A 20489-nucleotide genomic window follows, 5' to 3' on the forward strand; every position below is an offset into this window, starting at 1 on the left:
TTGTCTCAAGAGCTGCCCCATATTGAGGCCCCTTTCTTTCCTGCCTACAGACATCTTCCTTTCCTTCTTACTGTCCTCATTGGACTTGCCTTCTTGTCTCTACCTTACTTTCGTATGTGCGAGTGCATTGTGTGCCTTCAAGTCATTTCCGATGTATGATGACTCTAAGGCTAACCTATCATGGGGCTTCCTTGGAAAGATTTGTTCAGAGGAGGTTTGCCATTGCCTTCCTCTGAAGCTGAGAGCATGTGACTTGCCCAAGATTGTCCAGTGGGTTTCATGGCTGAGCTGGGAATCGAATCCTGGTCTCCAGAGACATAGTCCAAGACTCAAACCACTACACCATGCTGACCCTCAAAGCGCACCCTATAATCCTTTCCAAATGAACATCATGCTTCTTGAATGATATATTGGCCAAAACCGAAGAAAGACTCCAAATATAATCTTACCTGTGCTATGTAGAATCCTACATCTACTCCTTCTTCAGACTTTGGAAATGTTGTTCAGGGAACCGTGCTGTCTAAAATGTCATGTTTCTGATTCATAGATGGAGATATCAATCAGAATTAAGTAGCATGAAAGGAGCACATAGAGATTATTTTCTCCAGTTGGACTCAAGAATGACCAATGGCTTGGCCTCTAGGAAGCATGAATGAACCCTGTGTGGGGAGAAGGAGCAAGGCTACAATAATGACAAGCATCTTCTTGGGGCCACACACCCATGTATTATAAGTTCTGTTTTTGGACAAAAAAATTGGCGACTGAAAGAAAAATGTCATTGCTGGGACAGAATTCTTGTTGCAGGGCAATGCACCCCCACAGATACATTCTTGATTATTATCATAGCGCTAATGCTACATCAGTTCCAGTCTCTTGGTGACCTCAATCATCAGCTTAAAACAGGTGCCAAAAACCATAGGAGACAAAATGGAAAGTTGCAGGAATTAAATTAGTATTTTTTAAATGCTGTGGCTTAGTGCATTGGTCCTATAGTGCCACCTTCTGTGTCTACCAGACGAAATGAAATCAACGGAATTAAATGTCAATTCCTTAAGTGTTCAATTATTCCCTTGAAGTCACCTTTAGGATTCACCTGAAGGAGTCCTTTTACCACACTAAAACAGTTCTGCAGAGCAGCAATGAGTAGATACAGTAAAGGTAGAAATGTATCATTTCTTTCTGTCATCTCTGTTACAGAGTAGACATTAAAGTGTTCTCTTAGGGACTATCCAGGCTGGCCTAAAAGGCTGGCCTGAGGGCAGAGTCAGGGCACAGTGTCTTGATGACGCATGCTGACTCCATTCCCCTCAGGTGCCCTGATGCCATGCACCACTCCAGATGGTGTGCGGCATCATGACACACCTCTGGCGCTGTCTCCAAATGATGCAGCGCCAAGGGTGCGCCATACAGCCGCATTGCCATGGCTATGGTGCCCTTTGGAGGGTGAAAAAAGGAGCTGCATTTTGTGGCTCCTTTTTGCATCTTCCAGAGGCCGGATCAGGACGCAGTGTGAGGTTGCCACGGCCCTGATCCGGCTGAAGAAGGGGCAGCTGCATGCCTCCCCTTCAGGGCTGTATGTAAAGCCCCTAAATTGGATTTTATAATACAGTTATAGAATTGGAAGTAACCAGAACAGTGATTCTGCAGTTCATTAAGAACAATGGCTGTGTATAAGTGAATTAAAGCCAGGACATTAGACAAACCCTACAAAGATGAATACAGGTTGACAGAGGATGTAAGTGGAAGTAAAAGCTATATGGTAAGGTTAAGAAGTGACATGATACCCATGTTGAAATGTTTCAAGTAATGTCGTATTGAGGATGGAGCAAGCTTGTCTTCTGCTGCTCCAGAGAACAGGACCTGGAACAATGGATGCAAGCTCCAGGAAAAGAGATTCCAGTTCAACATTTGGAGGAACTTCCTGACAGTAAGAGCTGTTCAACAGTGGAAGGCAATGTCTTGTTGAAGAGTGGAGCAGTCTCCTTTTTTGGAGGTTTTTAAACAGAGGCTGGATGGCCTTCTATTGAAAAGACTTTGATGGTATCTTCCTACATGGCAGAAGGGGGTTGGATTGGACAGCCCTTGAGATCTCTTCCAACTCTAGGATCCTATATGAAATACACCTTTGCTAAACATGACACAAATAGAAGAGCTCCATGTGCCAACCTCCTCTTCACTTGTCACTCTGTTGTACTTTTCAGTGGCAGTGCTTTCAATTTAGTGGAGTGGTGATTTGGTTTTGGGTTTAATGTGATTGTAAAAGAGAGCGTTCAAGCTGCTGAACCTTATTGTTAAAGATGGGATCTTTAAAGCTGACACCAGAACCACTATATGTCCCTAGATATGATCTACCTGGGCAGAAGAGTGAGGAGATGATGATGGCGTTGGTGGCGATGTGTTTTTCTCTGGCTCTTTGTGTCAAAGTGTTATGCACACAGTTGACTCCTGTTCTTTTTCATCGATCCCAAGAAACATTCATGCTTATCTCTTCATCTTATGCATCTCTTCATCTTGAACAACAATTTCATTTCATGAGGAAATGCATCCATGTTCCAAAGGCTATGGACTCTTAATTATTCAAGAAGTAAGATTTCTGGAACATGGAAAAATTTCGTCATGGCAATAGGACAGGGAACAATGACTTTGAACAGCAAACACAAGGTACAGCACTAACTGAATATTTTAAGGGGAGTCATGGTTGTCAAAGAGAACAGAAGCCAGTGTGACTCTGGCCCATGCAGCAATGGGCTGCATCATCAGGAGTGCCACTCCTAATACTCAAAATGTACCCATTTCATTCTGTTAGATCAGAGCTGAGCAACTTCTGTGGGTCTGAGGTTTATTTTTGTAGTATTGTGTAGTGGCTTGAGTGTTGGACTAGGACTCTGGGAGACCAGGATTCAAGTCTCTGCTCATCCCTGAGTGAGCTTGGGCAAGCGACACTCTCTCAGCCTCAGAGGAAGACAATGGTGGCAAACCCAGGCTGAACCAATTTTGTCAAGAACAACTCATGATACAATTGCCTGAGGGTCACCATAATTCAGCCCTTCCAGGCTAGCCGCCATAATCCCCAAAGTGGTACTATACTCAGATGAGGTCAGCCTCATGGGACCTCTTGAGAACAATACCCTTCAGAAAACCCAACAGGTAGTTTGGGAGTTACTAATGGAATCACCATCAGCTCCAGTAATCAGAAGAATGGGTGATGATTGTCTCGATGTCTCACCTGATGAGCCACTATCAACTTCATTTCCTTCCCATTTCCCTTGAGTATTGTCAGAATAGATTGCCTCACCCCAGACAATCCATCACCTTTGTCCAGCGGCTAGATTTAGCCCTTAAAACCCCCTGGAAATCTCCCCTCAGTGTGTTAGTTTAGATTTCATGGGACACATCACTGTGCTGTTATTACAGCTCTCCTCTTCCCTTCCTTGTCTACGGAGGCCTCCTCTTGGTAGGTCATGAAATGGGGGTCATCTTGTCCTCTTTAACTAAATCTAGAGCTGCTCAGATGTACTGGATTGTAACTCTTACCATCCCCAGGTTTCATAGTAGAAACCATATTCGTGTATGGTTCGTGGCAGGGCTGTCATAGAAGGAAGAGTGATGCCTTTATGACTCAAGAAAACATTCTCTTTTGTCACACAGTTTTCCTCCTGCTCAGCTGGTTTAGCAAATACAGTGGTCTCTCCACATTTGCTGGGGTTAGGCAAAAAGGACACTGTGATTGTGTGTGTGTGTGTGTGGGGGGGGGGGGGACAGCAAATGAAAAACCACTATTCTTTTTACCTAAGAGAACACTGCTCTAGGAATCTCCAGGTCCTCCAGCGCAATTCTATGGTCAACATCTACCAGAGGTAGATCATAGAATCATGCTGGAGGACCTACAAAAGCCCAGAGAAGTGTTTTTTCTAAGGACTTCTATGTTCTCCAACACAGCTCTACTGTCAACTTCTGGAGGACTTAGAGATTCCTACCAACAACATTTTAATCAAAACGACAAATAATCAAATCCACAAAAGTCAAAGCTGCAAATGTGGAGGGCTAGCTGAAGTTGATGTGATGGGAAGTGGGTCTTATTAGCGTTTGAGTTATCAGATCTTTCAGTAAGTGAGTGAGTGCATGAGAGTGTATGAGAAAGAGGATGAGGGGGTGTTAGTATAGTTCCAGATAGAATGAGATCCCCATCCTCTTGCTCATCTGTTGTCACCTTCCAATGAAAGTGTTCTCTGAGTGCTTTGGGGTTAAACTGTTGCACATGGAGAGGTCCCATAGATTTCCTCCGCAGAGGCATGCATGCTGTGCCACACCCAACTAGATTACAAATCCACCCCCATCTTCTGGAGGGTCATTTTATTACCCAACAATAACTCAAGTTTGCCCAGCTCTGGACAAATCAAAAGTATTGCTACAGAGAATCTGACTACTCTTGGGTGAGTTATCTCTCTATTTTGGTCTCCTAAACCCTCTCTGAGTCTAGGGCTTCTCCAGCCCACATTGCATAGTAGTTGTTTGCTGTCAGGTTGGCATCAACCTATGACAACCCTATGAATGAGGGACCTCCCAGAAATCCTTTTAATTCATAGCCCCATTCAGGGATTATATGGGAAATTATAGTTGTGGCTTCCTTGATTGATTGGGGTATTATCTGCACTGCAAAAATAATGCAGTTTGGTGCCACTTTAGCTGTTATAGCATAATGTTATAGGATACTGGAATTTATAGTTTAGTGGGGCACCAGAGCTCTCTGACAGAGAAGGCTCAATATTCTACAAAACTACAAATCTTTGAATTCTATAGCATTGAGCCATGGCAGTAAAAGTGGTGTCAAACTGCATTATTTCTGCAGTGCAGATTAGACCTGAATCAATGAATCCCACATAGCTATGCTCCCTCTCTTGGAAGGTAAGTAGGTATGTGTCATTGCCACATTTGGAAATCTGTAGCACATTTGCACTAAGAGATTCACTAATCTGAGAAGAAGAAGGGTCTATGGGAGCCAAATAAGTGTTAAAACTGGGCATTATCTTCTTCTTCATGTGTTTTAGATGTTTTTAGACTGATTCTCAACTAGAACACAGTAAGTAACTGGCATTCCCGTATTTTCTCCCCATCTCCCTGAGATATGCCAGTGAACAAACTTTCAAACTGGAGATGGACAACTATCAGGGGCTATAGGACCAGCATAAGGACTTTCAAATGTCCGACTGAGGGCCTGCTCCTGCTACAGATATTACCCCAACTACAGATTTGGGGTCCTTTTCTCATGGAGCTGCATGCCATTTTTAAAAAATATATATTTTAGGGGTCCTGCTGATTTGTTATTGTTGTTTTCTTTTCTGTTTTTTCTAAAAAGCCAGATGTGGCCTGCCTCCTCTTCTACCTCTTCCAGATTCTGTTGCCGCTTTGGTATCCTGGTTGTCAGCTTGGTTTTGAGAGGTGAGACTTCACTAGCAGAACTGACCCTTAGTTCCAAGAGCAATGTAGGCCCAGTACAGACTACCCCAAAGGGCGGTCAGCCAGCGCCTAGTTTTCCGTCGGGGGGGGAATGCAGCAGACACACAGCGTGGCTTCTCGCCAGCGGAAAAAGAACCTGCAAAAAGAGGGTGCTTTTTCTGCTGCAGTGGCAGCGTAATGAGTGAACCACTGGCACATTCGTTATGTTAAGTGCCACGCGATGCGTGTGGACGTCATGTGGCACATATGTAACAATGATGGCACCCATGTAAACAGGGCACTGCCATTGTTACACCCTCGTCAAGTGCGAGGGTTGCGGGGCGTATGGACGCTCCACCCACCAGGCAACGCTCACACGTGATGAGGGCGCTTTAAAGGTCCATCTGTACCGGGCCAAAGTCATCCATAGCTGAGATCCTACATCATGTTTGCATAGTGGAGATTTACACTCACATAATTAGGTAGTCATTGTGCTATACAACCTTCCTGCCAAATGCTCACATTGCACAACAAATGGTGCATCTGCCATAGAGAGGGGGAAAGACTCAAAAGTATTCAGGAAATGGTCAAAACCCTCATTTTTCAAGAACTGAGAAACTCAGACAATAAGAACCCTGGACTAGAAAAGCCTTCACAGTTTTGAACTTAATTCTGCACAAAATTTGTACAGTGGTTGTTTTATACAGAAAACAGAATTGTTTGCAAAGAAAACAGTATTTCTATGCCGAAATATTTATTTCCTGCATAGAATGTGCTGTTTCCTGTAGTAAAAATGCTGCAATTGGGATTTATTCTGGGCAGATTTGCACATCGTTGATTTGTGTAGAGAACAAACTTTTCTGCACAGGAAGCACATTTTCTGAGAAGGAAAGGATATTTCTGCACAGCAGTAATATTTTCTGCATAGTAATGCCCTATTGTGCTGTGCAGAAAATGCTGTTTCTTGTGTAAAGCAATCACATGTGGATTTCTATTACTATTATTATTATTTTGCCAAACAACTCCCAAATTCTGAATAGGCTTTAAAAACTGCATCAATAGGAGTGTACTGTCTAGATTAAGGGAAGTGATAGTACCACTGTGTTCTGCTCTGATCAGGCCTCACCTGGGATAATCCTGTGTCCAGTTCTGGGCATCACAATTCAAAAAAGATGTTGAGAAGCTGGAGCCATGTGTCCAGAGGAGGGCGGCCAAAATGGTGAAGGGTCTGGAAACCATGCCTTATGAGAAGAGACTTAGGGAGCTGGGGATGTTTAGCCTGGAGAAGAGATGGTTAAGAGGTGATATGAAAGTCCTGTTTTAAGGATTTGAAGGGGTGTCACATTGAGGAGAGAGTAAGCTTGTTTTCTACTGCTCCAGAGACTCCAGAGAGGGAGTAATGGATGCATGCTACAGGAAAAGAGATTCCACCTCAATATTAGAAAGAACTTCCTCATGATAAGAGCTGTTCAGTTGTGGAAGATGGTGCTGCTGCTGGAGTCTCTTCCTTTGGAGGTTTTTAAGCAGAGGCTGGGTGGCCATCTGTCCCAGGGAGGGCTTGCTTTGTGTCTTCTTGCATGGCAGAATGTGTTTGGAGTGGATGGCCCTTCGGGACCCTCCCAAAGCTATGGTTCTTGTTGTTAGGTGTTGCCAAGTCAGTTTCGATGTATTGTGCCCCATCTGTGAGAGACCTCCAACTCATCCAGAACCGAGCTCAAGTCCTACAAACTCAGAGCATCTGTGGGTTCTTCCATACCACAAGTATTCGTGTGCAAATGCATTTTGCCCAACCAAGTCTTCAATCTGGAATAGTGCTCAAAAATTGCAGATAAGCCTTGTATTATCCTGGAATGGGGAGAGAATTGCTGAAATTCTTTGTTTTTGTGTCAAGGAACTACATAAACCAAGATTCATAGTTCAAGGAGAAAAGGAGTAGGCCTTGTTGTGGGTTTCACTGACCAGGTCAAGGGTCAAGAACTTGTTTGCCCAGCCTCACCTGTGCTTACCTACCTCCATCACACAACATCTGTGGTACCTAGATGCTCTCTTCATATTCCAGCTGTTATTTCACCTCTGGAAGTACAGGGGCCCTCTACGTTCAGTGGAGTTAAGTGTGTAGGACTCCTATGAAAGGGGAAAAGCGGCAAATAAAAAACCACTAATTTTTGTTACGTGAAAAAACACTCGCTAGGAATTTCTTGGTCCTCCAGCGCAACTCTATGATCAACATCTGGCAGAACATGATTATAGAATGGCATTGGAGGACCTACAAATGCCTAGAGAAGTGTTTTCTCTAGGCAGCACTTCAGTGTGACTCTATTGTCAACTTCTGGCAGAGTTGTGTTGGAGGCCCTAGAGAGAACATAATCAAATACACAAATGATCAAATTCGCAAAAGTCACAGCTGCCAAGGTGGAGGGCCAACTGTAATGTTTTCTTCCTCCATTAGCAACTGCTGAAGTAAGCTGCCCAGAAGGTTGGCTGACCTACAAGGACTGCTGCTATGGACTCTTCACAGGAAAGAAGAACTGGTTTGACGCAGAAGTAAGAATGGCTTTTGGTGGGCTTTTGGTAGACTAAAGCCTTAATACCCTAAAGGCACAAGATCTCTTCTGATCTTGGAAGTTAAGCAGGGTCAGCAGTGATTAGGACTTGGATGGGAAACTTCCAATGGATCCAGGTGCTAGAGGTTCTAATTGAGAGGAAGGAACTGGCAAAACCACTGAAGGCCTCATTCCCACTACCTTTTAAACCGGATCGCAAATTGGTTTAAACTGTTTCAAACACCCTGGTTCCCACTTAAACTGAATCGTTGAAGTGATTCTGATGGGGGGAGGCATGCACTAGACCCATTTAACCCTCATCTCTTTGACGCTGATGTTTTCCACGTCTTTTTTGATAAATCGATTCTGCACAAGTGTGAATCAGATGTGGATTGGAATTAATTTAAATTTGCCCTTCAGCCGACTGGAACTGGTCCATTTTGAATCAATTCATGCCTGAATGTGAGCCACAAGTGGATTATTTTAGAGGGAAAAATGTGATCGGGGCAAATGCAGTGGGAACCACGCTCTGCTGTCAAATCGATCAATCAATTAGGATCCCACTCCAATTTATCTGTAAGTGGGAATGAGGCAGAGGATTCCTTACCTAAGAACACCCTGTGAAATCCCCACACCATCAGATACATATCGATGTGTATACATTCCACCTACAATATCCAATCTGAATCTGACTTTTAAATCATAACTATGACAAGTTTGAGTAAAATTATTGAACGTTTCTTTCAGTTTGACTGTCGGAGGCATGCGGCCCGTAGCCATCTTGCCTCTATCCTTGATGCAGAAGAGATGGAAGCAGTGGCCAACTTCATCACTCCCATTAGTGAAACCTCTGGTGGCACCGGACCCATTTGGATTGGACTCTTTGACCACAACCAAGAAGCCAATCTAGTTGATTTAAATTCACCACCTGATCCTAAGGTATATAACGAAAGCTTTCTCTCTCTCTCTCGCTAGCTCACAATACCAGAATTTTATTTTACCGCAATAATTGGGCAATTCTGGGATGTATAATCCAAAAAGTAGTTTTTCCAAGCTTTGCCTCAGGGAAACTAATTGCAGATTCAATGTGGTAGGAAGGCTGCATCTGCACTGTAGAAATAATGCAGCTTGACAACACTTTCACTGCCATGGTTCAATGCTGTGGAATTCTGGGATTTGTGGTTTGGAGAGAGATAAATATAAAATAATAAATAAAATAAAACTTTTATTTGTATCTCACTTTTCTGTAACTAGACAATCAAAGCGACTCACAACATATTAAAATCCACATTTGCAACATTATGTCCCAAATTCCCCCCCTTAAAACAGGATTAAACATGTAACAATTAAAACATCTATTAAAAACACAATAAAAAATACAGCGAGGACAGAGTGGTGGGCGGATCCATGACAGGGGGGCAGTCATTCTGTGGCCGGGCACTTTATTCAGGAAAGGCCTGCCAGAAGAGATCCGTCTTAACAGCTTTTTAAAAGCTGTCTAAGCTGGCAGTTTGACGGATCTCATCTGTCCGTCCGTTCCTTAGTTTGGGAGCAATTGCAGAGAAGGCCCTCTGGGAGGGAGCAGTTAGTCTGGGTTTTAAAGGCTGCAATAGATTCCTCCCAGAGGACCTGAGGGTGCAGTGGGGTGGATTATATGGAAGCAGGCGATCCCTCAAATAGGTTGGGCCCAAGCCATGTAGGGCTTTAAAGATTATAACCAACACCTTGTTCTGTGCCTGGAATTTAGCCTTCTCTGCCAGAGAACTCTTGTGCCACAAGAAACTACAAATCACAGAGTTCCGTAGGAAGAGATGAGGATCTAGGCTGTTGCTACATTGCAGGTTGAATGCAGTTTGACACTTCTTGAACTGTCATGGCTCCATTCTCTCAAATCCTGAGCTTTGTAGTTTGTTGTTCTCTGCCAGAGCTCTCTAACAGACAAAGCCACATATTTCACTAAATTATAGATCCCAGGATCCCTTAGCATTGAGCCATGGACGTTAAAGTGGTGGCAAACTGCATTCATTCTGCAGTGCAGATGCAGCCCCTGTCTGGTCTTTCCGCAGCAGGGACCCCGACGTTTTCCTTCTCTCTCTCAACAGGAAAGAGACTGGCAGTGGATGGATGCCTTCAAAGTCACATACTTGCCTTGGGCAAAGGGGGAACCGAACAATGCGGGGTCCTTTGAACCCTGTGTCCATCTCCTTCCCCAGGAAGGTAAGGGTCAGAGATCCAGTTAGGAAACCTCCTGGACCCAGGAGCTGAAACAGTGGACCGATGTGGATATGGGATGTTGCATACCCCAAGTTGCCCTGATTTGGAAGGGACACTCCCAGTTAATCCTCTGCGATCCCAGTATTCCAGCTGCTTTTAAAATGTCCCAATATTCCTTTCTTCCTCTCACTTTCCCGCTTTGTCCTCAGCTTACTTTAATTGCTGCAAACTGAGTTCAAAGTGCAAATGTACTTAATTCACTAAGGAGGAGAGGAAAGGGTAGGGCCTGATTCCCACTACCTTTTAAACCGGATTGCAAATCGGTTTGAACTGGTTCAAATAACCCTGGTTCCCACTTGAGTAGATTCGCTGAAGCGATTTGGTGAGGGGGGCCACGCGCTAGACCCATTTAACATGCACCTTTTTGACGCTGATATTTTTTGCATTTTTTTGGAGAAATCAGTTCTGTGCAAGTGTGAACCAGATGCAGATCGGAATCGATTTAAATTTGCCCTTCGGCCGGCTGGAGCCGGTGTATTTTGATCCGATTCATTTGTGAATGTGAACCATAAGTGGGTTATTTTACAGGGAAAAAATGTGATCAGGACAAATGTAGTGGGAACCATGCTCCACTGTTGAATCAGTCCATCGATTCGGATTGCAAGCCACTTTTTTGTAAGTGGGAATGAGGCCTAGGATTTTGCCTTTCCCAGTATGCAAAATAAACTGCTGCAGCTTCTTCTGGCTTGTGTGTTCTTTGTTGCTAATAGCTTTTGCCATCTTGACCACCCTCCGATGTTGTTTGGCCACCTATGTCCCGGTTCGCATCCATGAAATGTTGAAGGGTTTTGTGTTGGGGTTCAGTCCAGGGTCAGGGAGACACTAGGGTTTGAAACTTGTTGGCCAGTCACAACTAGAATAGAGCTGTGGAATGAGTTGTGGAGTGCTGGATCAATACATAGTTAGAACCTACTGATTCAATACTGTCAGCCCTCCTAGGAATCTCTAGGTCCTCCAGGGCAACTCAATGGTCAGCCTCCACCAAAAGTCACACTGGAGGACCTAGACATTCATAGAGGGAACATTTCTCTAGGCATTTGTAGATCCTCTAGTGCAATTCTGTGTTCAATGTCTGGCAGATGTTGACCATAGAGTTGTGCTGGAGGACTAAGCGAATCCTAGAGAAATGTTCACTCAAGTTTTCCACTTTAATGTGGGTAGTGTGCCCCCAACACTAGTGAATGTGGAGGGACCACTGTAATCCTACTGTAGTTGGGAACAAAAATTCAAGGGCTACTGTTTCACCCAAAGCTAATGGGACCAGATGGGTTGCTACTTGGCTGGCAGACTACCGTCATTCTCCCCTACATGGCTTTGTTGTTAACTGCCAACAAGTCAACTTCAACGTATGGCAACCTCATGAATGAAAGACCTCCAACTCCCCTCTCCTCAACTGCACTCCTCAGGTTTTACAGACTCAGGGCAGCCATTATGGAGTCTATCCATCTGTAACACAGTCTTCCCCTTTTCCTCCTGTCTTCCAACTTACTGAGCATTATTGTCATTTCCAGAGAGTCCTGTCTTCCCATGGTGTGGCCAAAGTACAACAACCTCAGTTTAGTCACCTTGGCTTCTAGGAAGAGTTCAGGCTTGATCAGCTCTAGCTCCCATTTGTTTGTCTTTTTTAGCAGTCCACTATATCCATAGCACTGTCCTCCAGGATTGTATTTTCTGCCTTTCTGGAAGACTCCTTGGGTCCCAGCCTGGGAGGAAGGTGGGATATAAATAAAGTGAGAGATAGTAAGATGGGATAGATGAAAAGGAAGGAAGGAAGGAAGGAAGGAAGGGGAAAGTTATTGAACCCAGTTCCCTGTTACCTTCCAGGATTTAAGAAATGGAATGACATCGACTGCACTTCTGGTTTTGCCTGGCTTTGCAAATACGAGCTCAAATACCAGCGAGGGTGACCACATCAGCATTCCTGGGTAACCTCATTAAAAGCCACGACGTTCAGTCAAACCTATTTACAGACCATATCTACTGGACCCACTTTGTTGTTGTCTACCTTCAAGCCATTTCCAACTTATAGCAGTACCAAGGTGAACTTATTGTGGGGTTTTCTGGGGCTGACAGTGTGTGATTCACCCAAAGTCACTCAGGGAGTATTGAACCCTGATCTCCAGAGTCCAAGTCCTTCACTCAAACCACTGGCTCTGATCCTGCTACGACATGACAAATTATTGTGGGGGTAAAAACAGCATCTAAATACCTGTTGACCTATGGTGGCCCCATGCATTTCTGATAGCGTTTTCTTAGGCAAGGAATCCTCAGGGATGGTGTTTCCAGTTCCTTCCTCTGAATTAGAGCCAAGAGCACCTGCTATTCCTTGGTGGTGTCCCACCAAAGGACTAACCAGGACTGACCCTTCATAGCTTCCAAGCTCAGACAGGATCTAGTGCCTTCAGGATATTTAGCTCCTGGTAGTAATACTAATACTAATAATAATTTGTTGTTAACTTCCCTTACATCAGCCTCTGCTCATTGCAACCTTATGGATGACTCCCTGTCCTCCATTGCTTTGCTCAGGTCCTCCAGGTTCAGGCCCATGCCCTCTTTGATTGAGTCCAACCATCTGGTATGGAGTCTTCCTTTCTTTCTGCTGCCCTCTTCTAATCCTAGCATTATTGTCTTTTCAAATGATTTGTGCCTTCTCATGATGTGGCCAAAGTATGACAACCTTAGTTTCATCATCCTGGCTTCGAGGGAGATTTCAGGCTTGATCTGATCTAGACTTGCTTCCCTTCTTGGCTGTTCATGATATCCTTAGTACTCTTCTCCAGTACATCATCTCAAAGGAGTTGATTTTCTTTCTATTGACTTGCTTCACTGTCCAGCTTTTATTTTGGTGCATGGTGTTAGGGAAACACTATGGCTTGGACAATTCAGATCTATATTTTTACACTTTAGGATTTTGTCCATTTCTTTCATAGTTGTCCTTCCTAATCCTAGCCTTCTGATTTCTTGACTGCAGTCACTGTTCCAATCAATATTTGATCCAAAGTATGGAATCTCTTTGACTATTGCAATTTTCTCATTGTCTAGGATGCAGCATCATTGTCTACATATGAGGAACTGCATCATCATTGTCACCACCAGCGCTTGTTAGTATTAGTATTGCTATACTAATACAGTCGGCCCTCCGTATCCATGGATTCCTCATTCATGGATCCACGCATCCTTGGCTTGAAAATATTGAAAGACTATATAAATTCTGAAAAGCAAACCATGTTTTGCCATTTTACATAAGGGACACCATTTTACTATCCACTGTATTTAATGGGACTTGAACACCCAAAGACCTTGGTATCCATGCAGGAGCCTGGAACCAAACAGCAACAGATACCAAGGGCCACTTTAATAATAACTGTACTACTACTAATAATAATAATAATAATAATAATAATAAATATTTTTATAGCCTGTCTCTCCCCAAAGAATCAAGGCAGGTAACAATCATAAAATACAGCACTAACAGCAATAAAACCACATAATAAAAATAACATAATCCCCTTACCCCCAATTAAACTAACACACATCATAAAATACATTTGGTAAATAAAATTAACTAAGGGGCTCCCCAGGCCGCCACGAAAGGGCGGGTTGTAGGTGCCCAGTTTTCCTCCGGAGGGACACCACAGCAGCCAAACCGTGTGGCTTCCCTCCACCACAAAAAGAACCTGGAAAAACCAGGTTCTTCTTCGGACGCCGCACAGACATCATAAGTGTGCCATTGGCGCTCTCATGATGTAAGTGATGCACTGTGGCATCTATATGCTGCACGTCACTTATGTCACAATGGTCCCTGTGTGGACTAGAGGGCGCCATTACAATGCCGCCATGATGTGCTGGTTTTAGTGAGCGTGCCGCTGGTGTGTGCTCCCTAACCCTAGAATCGCTGCCAGGATGCCGCTTCCTGTACTGGGTCTAAATTAAACATAATTAAAATGAGGCATCATGGGACAAATGGGGCAATCCACATCAGTATCATGAAATAATCAATCAGTCAACCAGGGAAGGCCTGCTGGAAGAGATCTGTCTTGACTGCTTTCTTAAAAGCATCAAGAGTCGTAATGTGGCGGATCTCCTCCACCAGGTCATTCCATAGTCTAGGAGCAGCCGATGAGAAGGTCCTCTGGGTAACCTCAGCAAGCCTAGTCTTCCTTGGCTGCAATAGGTTACCCCCCGAGGACCTGAGTGTGCGGGGTGCATTGTATGGAGGAAGGCATTTACATAAGTAAGCTGGACCTAAGCCATGAAGGGCTTTAAAGGTTATTACCAATACCTTGTACTAAATGATACTGGTGACAATGATGATGCAGTTGCTCAGCTGTAGATTCAGAATCTAAGCTCAGTGGGGCAGGGATTTGTGTGTGATGCTCAGCTCCCCTTTTTCCTCCTGAAAAGCCCCCCCCCCCCCAGACATTACAGCCAATTTCACATTTTGAGTGCCCCAATTTTCTTGCTGTTGAATAAAGCTCCTGTTGTGGGTGTCTAGAGGAAGGCAACTAAAATGATAAAATTACCAGTGAGGTGAGGAAGGTTGTTCCAGGAGCCTCCAAATGAGTACGCCATGCTTTCCACCTCCATCTTCTCACAAAGTGCAAAGACACTGAGTTCCTGAAACAGTTTGCCATGGTCTAAAAGTTCAAAATAGGCTCAAGATGTTGCCGTTGCCACTAGGCCACCATCTTCCCTTAATTTGGGAAAGCTCATGATCATTGGAACACTGTGGAATTTCCTTAAAAATTATTATTTAATACTGCAATTAGTTTCAGATCAGAAATAATCCTGAGCAGCTGAAGGGAACTTTGGGTGGAATCTAATTATAGATGTAATTCATCACTAATTATCTTCTCAAAGGAAGCAATGAGTAATTTCAGCAATTTCCTTCCTGCTGTGAAAAAGCCTTTCAAAAAGAATGCAGTGTTCAAAGCATATTTGTGATGGATTCCCTTCTGCACAAAAAGATGTGGTTATTCTGCACATCAAACAGCATTTTCTGTTCACCATGGTGTCCCTTACATACAATGGCATAATCAAGGTTTGCTTCTTGGGTCATTTTTATGTGAATATTTTTAAACTGTGCTTGGTTTAATCCATGGATGCCGAATCCACAGATTGGGAGGGCCAACCATAGTATTGTTTTCTGTGCACAAAATGCTGTTTTTGAGCAAAACAACTACATGCATATTTGGTGCAAAAGTATGTCTTGAACTGCAAATATTCTCATTGGTCCAGGATTTTTCTTGTCAGGTTTTCTCAACATTCCCCCCCCCCCCCCCCAATTTTTAAAAACAGTCTTTCTATTTCTAAATCTAATCCACATCAATTGAGGTCAGAGAAGCAACCCCATCCAAAATCATAAGAATAGAAAAACCTGACCTGAAAGGCAAACTGGACATAGAGAGAGAGAGAGAAACACAGAGAAATAAATAAGTACAGAGCTGGCACTGACATTTCCCTTTCCCAGCCCTTTTTTTAAATGAAGAGAAATGTTAAGCATATGAATAAAAATGTTTTTATTGTGCTCCAGTGCTTGTGTTCACTGTATTTTCCCCCTTGGGAGATGGAGGGGACTTTGGAAGTGGCACATGCGAGGGAGAGAAGTGTCAGGAAAAAGCCACATGGGATATATAGTCACAAGAAATATAATATGTATATGGATGTATTTGAAAGTAACCTGACAAAGCAAAAGCAATTGAAATGTCACATAGGTGTTGCATATAATGTAATTAGAAGGTCCTAAAAGCCAAGGACATATGTGGCAAGGACAAAGTGAAAAGGTGCAAATTGGTATCACCTGAAAGTCATTGAGTGAACAGTAATGTATGATGCAATGTGAGGTAAAGATTGAGCCAAGTATTGTATGTCAATCATAATGTATGTACACGCCCAGGAGGTGGCAACTGTATAATGAATAGAGAGACAAATGTCTCTATAAGCAACAATGTATGGCAATACTTTTTGTGGGTGTTGAGGAGTATAGTAGTGTGGGTTTTGTGAGTAGTGAATTGTTTTGTGCATAGTGTATATATTAGAATAAAAGTAGATCTTTAAAGAAGACTACTGTGTTGACTGGTGTCTTGAGAGCTGAACAAGAACCAGCAGACTCCAGAGAAGATTGGAAGACATCTTCAGCCAATTCTCAGAGCTACTGGTCAAACTGGTTGTTCTTCCGCTAACCAGGGGGTGAGAGTGAAAGCCAGGAGAAGAGCTGCAACTCCCATCATCCCTAGCAAGAAGATCTGAGAGAGAAAAAGAAAAGGCAGAGAATTCAAATGGAGATGGGATGAAAGGCAAACATAGCAGAAAAGGCAAGAGAAGAATGGATAGGCAGAGAGCCAAAAGGAAGTAGAAAGACACACATTTGGGACACAGACTTGGAGCAGACTGGGGCATGAGTAAGTTTAGAGCACAAATGTAGAGTGGGACACGAAGGCATTTTGGATGTCCAGAGGAGTGCCACCAAAATGGTGAAGGGTCTAGAACAGTGGTTCCCAACCTGTGGGTCGGGACCCCTTTGGGGATCGTATGACCCTTTCATGGGGGTCGCCTAAGACCATTGGAAAGCACCTATTTAATTTCAGTTTTGAAGTAGCAATGAAAATAATTTCATGGGTTTGGGTCACCACAACATGAGGCACTGTATTAAGGGGTCACGGCATTAGGAAGTTTGGGAACCACTGGTCTAGAAACTATGTCTTATGACTTATGTCTTATGACTCAGGGAGCTGGGGATGTTTAACCTGGAGAAGAGAAAGTTAAGAGGTGATATGATAGCCCTGTTTAAGTATTTAAAGGGTGTCACATTGCAGATGGAGCAAACTCTTCTGCAGTAGCACAAGTTTTCCTTTGTCTGAAATGTTCACGCCAATTGTCTGCACATTTCCCCAATATCTCAGCCATTTCTCTCTCCTTGGGAAAACCACTTAACTGTAAAGTAATGCTCTCTCGGAGCCCTTTCTCATAACCAATGGTCTGAAACAAAGTTGTGTTCTCGCACCAACTCTATTTACAATCTTCTTCAGCATGATGCTCCAAAGGGCTACGGCAGATCTCAAAGAAGAAGACTATGGCATTTATATATGCTACCATACTGATGGTAGCCTGTTTAAGTTAAGCTGTCTGAGGGCTCGCACTAAGACTCTAAGCTATCTAGTCCATGAGCTGCTTTTTGCTGACAATGCTGCCCTTATTGCCCATATGGAAGCAGCTCTGCAGCGCCTAACATCTTGTTTTGCAACAGCTGCAGAGCTCTTTGGGCTGGAAGTCAGCCTGAAGAAAAGGGAAGTTCTCTACCAGCCGGCACCACAGGAAGAACACTACCATCCCCACATCACCGTAGGCACATCTGTGCTTAAGTCCATCCAGCAGTTCACCTACCTGGGAAGCATCATCTCCTCAGACGCCAAGATTGATAAAGAGATCGATCATAGATTAGCAAAGGCATATAGTGCATTCGGAAGGCTTCACAAAAGAGTCTGGAGTAAGAAACACTTGAGGCGAAGCACAAAAATCAGTGTGTATAGAGCCATTGTACTGTCTATTCTCCTCTAAGGGTCTGAAACATGGGTCACCTATCGCCAGCACCTACGACTCCTTGAACGCTTTCATCAGCACTGTTTACGCACAATTCTAAATATACACTGGACTGACTATGTGACAAATGTTGCTGTCCTAGAGCAAGCAGAGATCACCAGCATTGAGGCCATGCTATTGAGGACGCAGCTGCGCTGGGCAGGACACGTTTCTAGGATGAAGGACCATCGCCTCCCCAAAATAATATTCTACGGTGAACTCGCCACGGGTCAAGAGCATAAGAGGGGCGCCCCAAAGAAGAGATACAAGGACTCCCTGAAACAACATCTCAGGCTTAGCCAAATTGATCATCAACAATGGTCTGCCCTGGCCTCGCATCGGGAGGCATGGAGATGCACTCACTATCCACAATGCTGCAGCCTTTTTCGAAAGCTCACGGCGAACGAGTCTCAAAGAGAAATGACAACGCAGAAAGAACCACAACCTGGAAACATCACCCAAAGAGACTTTCCGCTGTGCTTTCTGCAACCGGACTTATTTATCTCGGATTGACCTTTTTAGTCATCAACATGCTTGTACAAAGCGTGGGATGAGTCCTTCCTGAATCTTCATTCGCAAAGAAAAGCCAGAGAGAGAATCCATTCATTCTGAGATTACTGTCCCCAGTATATGATTTTGAGTATATATACTACTGCATGAACACTAGCAATTTGGTCTAGTTTGGGACTGGACAGACACTCTCTTTGTTCTACTAGACTCCTCAATAAGCCGGCCGCCCCACTCGCTGAGGAGGCTATTGAGCCATCTCCATTCTGGACCCCCATCAATTGGAATCATGCTTCAAGATCAGTACTGTATTACATTTAGCAAGGCCTCCTCTTTTCCCTTCCTCCCACCTTTTGCTTTGTTAGTTCTTGTGTGCGTGTTGCTGATTTTCTTAATAACACTCAGAACCTTATTTGGAATTGCTCTGGAGTTCTGTGTGACTTGGAACCTATATACAAAGGGAAAAGATCCCAAGGCTGAACGTTGCCCCAGCCAAGGCTTTTTTATTTGAGCTATTAAAATTTCTCTAAGATATATTAATTTCTGATACCCTCCCAGGAGCCCTAGCTTTTTGGTTAACACTAGTGTATTTCCTACATTGTCATATAAGGAAATTGCAAGCTGCATTATTTCTGTAGTGTAGATGCAACCTTTGTGAAGACTTGCATCCCTAGTTTGAAGAATCATAGAATTGGAAGAAGCCCTATGGGCCATCAGGTTCAACTCTCCGCCCAGTGCAGGATCTCTAGCTAAAGCAATAGTTCCCAAAGTTTGGTCATTCAGATGTTATGGACTTCAGTTCCCAGAATTCCTGTTGACCAAGCAAGGTGGGGCATCTGGCAGTTGGAGTTCCAGACATGGGTGGACCAGAGTTTGGAAACCACTGAGCTAAAACATCTTCAGCAAGGCTCTTTTTGAAGAGGTCCACCTCTCTAGACAATTGGTTCCATTGCCGAATCACTCTTACAGTCATAGAATCATAGATTTGGAAGAGACCCCCAAGAAGGGCCATCCTGTCCAACCCCCTTCTGCCACGCAGGAACTCTCAATCAAAGCATCCCCATTGACAGATGGACATCCAGCCTCTGTTTAAAGACCTCTAAAGAAGGAGATTCCACCACAACCTTCGAGGAAAGAGTGTGTTCCACTGTCAAACAGCCCTTACTGTCAGGATGTTCCTCCTAATGTTGAGGTGGACTCTATTTTCTTGTAGCTTGCATCCATTGTTCCATGTCTTATTCTCTGGAGCAGCAGAAAACAAGCAGAAAATAAACCCATCTCCCAAAGCCACTCCTCATGGGGCTTGGTGTTTCCAGACTCTTCATCATTTTGGTCACCCTCCTGAAGCAATGGAGGTCTGACCAAAGCAGAATATAGTGGCACTATTACTTCCCTCGATCAAGATACTATACTTCTATTGATGCAGCCTAGAATTGCATTGACTTTTTTAGCTGCTGTATTACCCTGTTGACTCAACCATGTCACCTCTCAGTCTTCTTTTAGCCTAGCTAAACATGCCCAGAAACTGATATGAGCACTGTAGTTACATAGGTATAAGAGCAGTGCCTCCCTTTCTCCTTCTGGGAAGACAAACGGAGGTGGACTAAGTTCAATCCTAGGGTGCATGGGGACTCCAGGAGCTATTTTGGAGCCCTCAACCCCTCAAAAACCCAGAGTTTGCCCTTTTTTCTAAAAAAGGTAGGGCAAATGGCCATTTCTGGAATCCTCCAAGAATATCAACAATAAAAGGAGGAAGGGAGGGGAGAAAATAAAGAGAATTCTGGTGGCACCTTTAAGACAAACATCTTTGTATTTTTGCATGAGTTTCTGTGGATATAAACCCAGTACTTTGGATGCAGTGCTAAGTAGCAGTCGTCTTTAAAAAAATGGGGTAAGGAGGCAATGCTTAACTTAAAAAAAAGACTTTAAAAAAACTGTGGAACTGTCTGCCGGACGAGATCCATCAAATTGCCAGCTTAGACAGCTTTAAAAAAGCTGTCAAGACGGATCTCTTCTGGCAGGCCTTTCCTGAATAAAAGTGTCTGGCCACAGAATGAATGCCCCTCACTCACATCATGGATCAGCCCACCGCTTTGTCCTCGCTGTTTTTTTATTGTGTTTTTAATAGATGTTTTAATTGTAATTTGTTTA

The sequence above is a fragment of the Sceloporus occidentalis genome, unplaced genomic scaffold (assembly GCF_023333645.1).
Source record: "Sceloporus occidentalis isolate IW3139 unplaced genomic scaffold, rSceOcc1.0.p SCAF_5, whole genome shotgun sequence".
Lineage (NCBI taxonomy): Eukaryota > Metazoa > Chordata > Lepidosauria > Squamata > Phrynosomatidae > Sceloporus > Sceloporus occidentalis.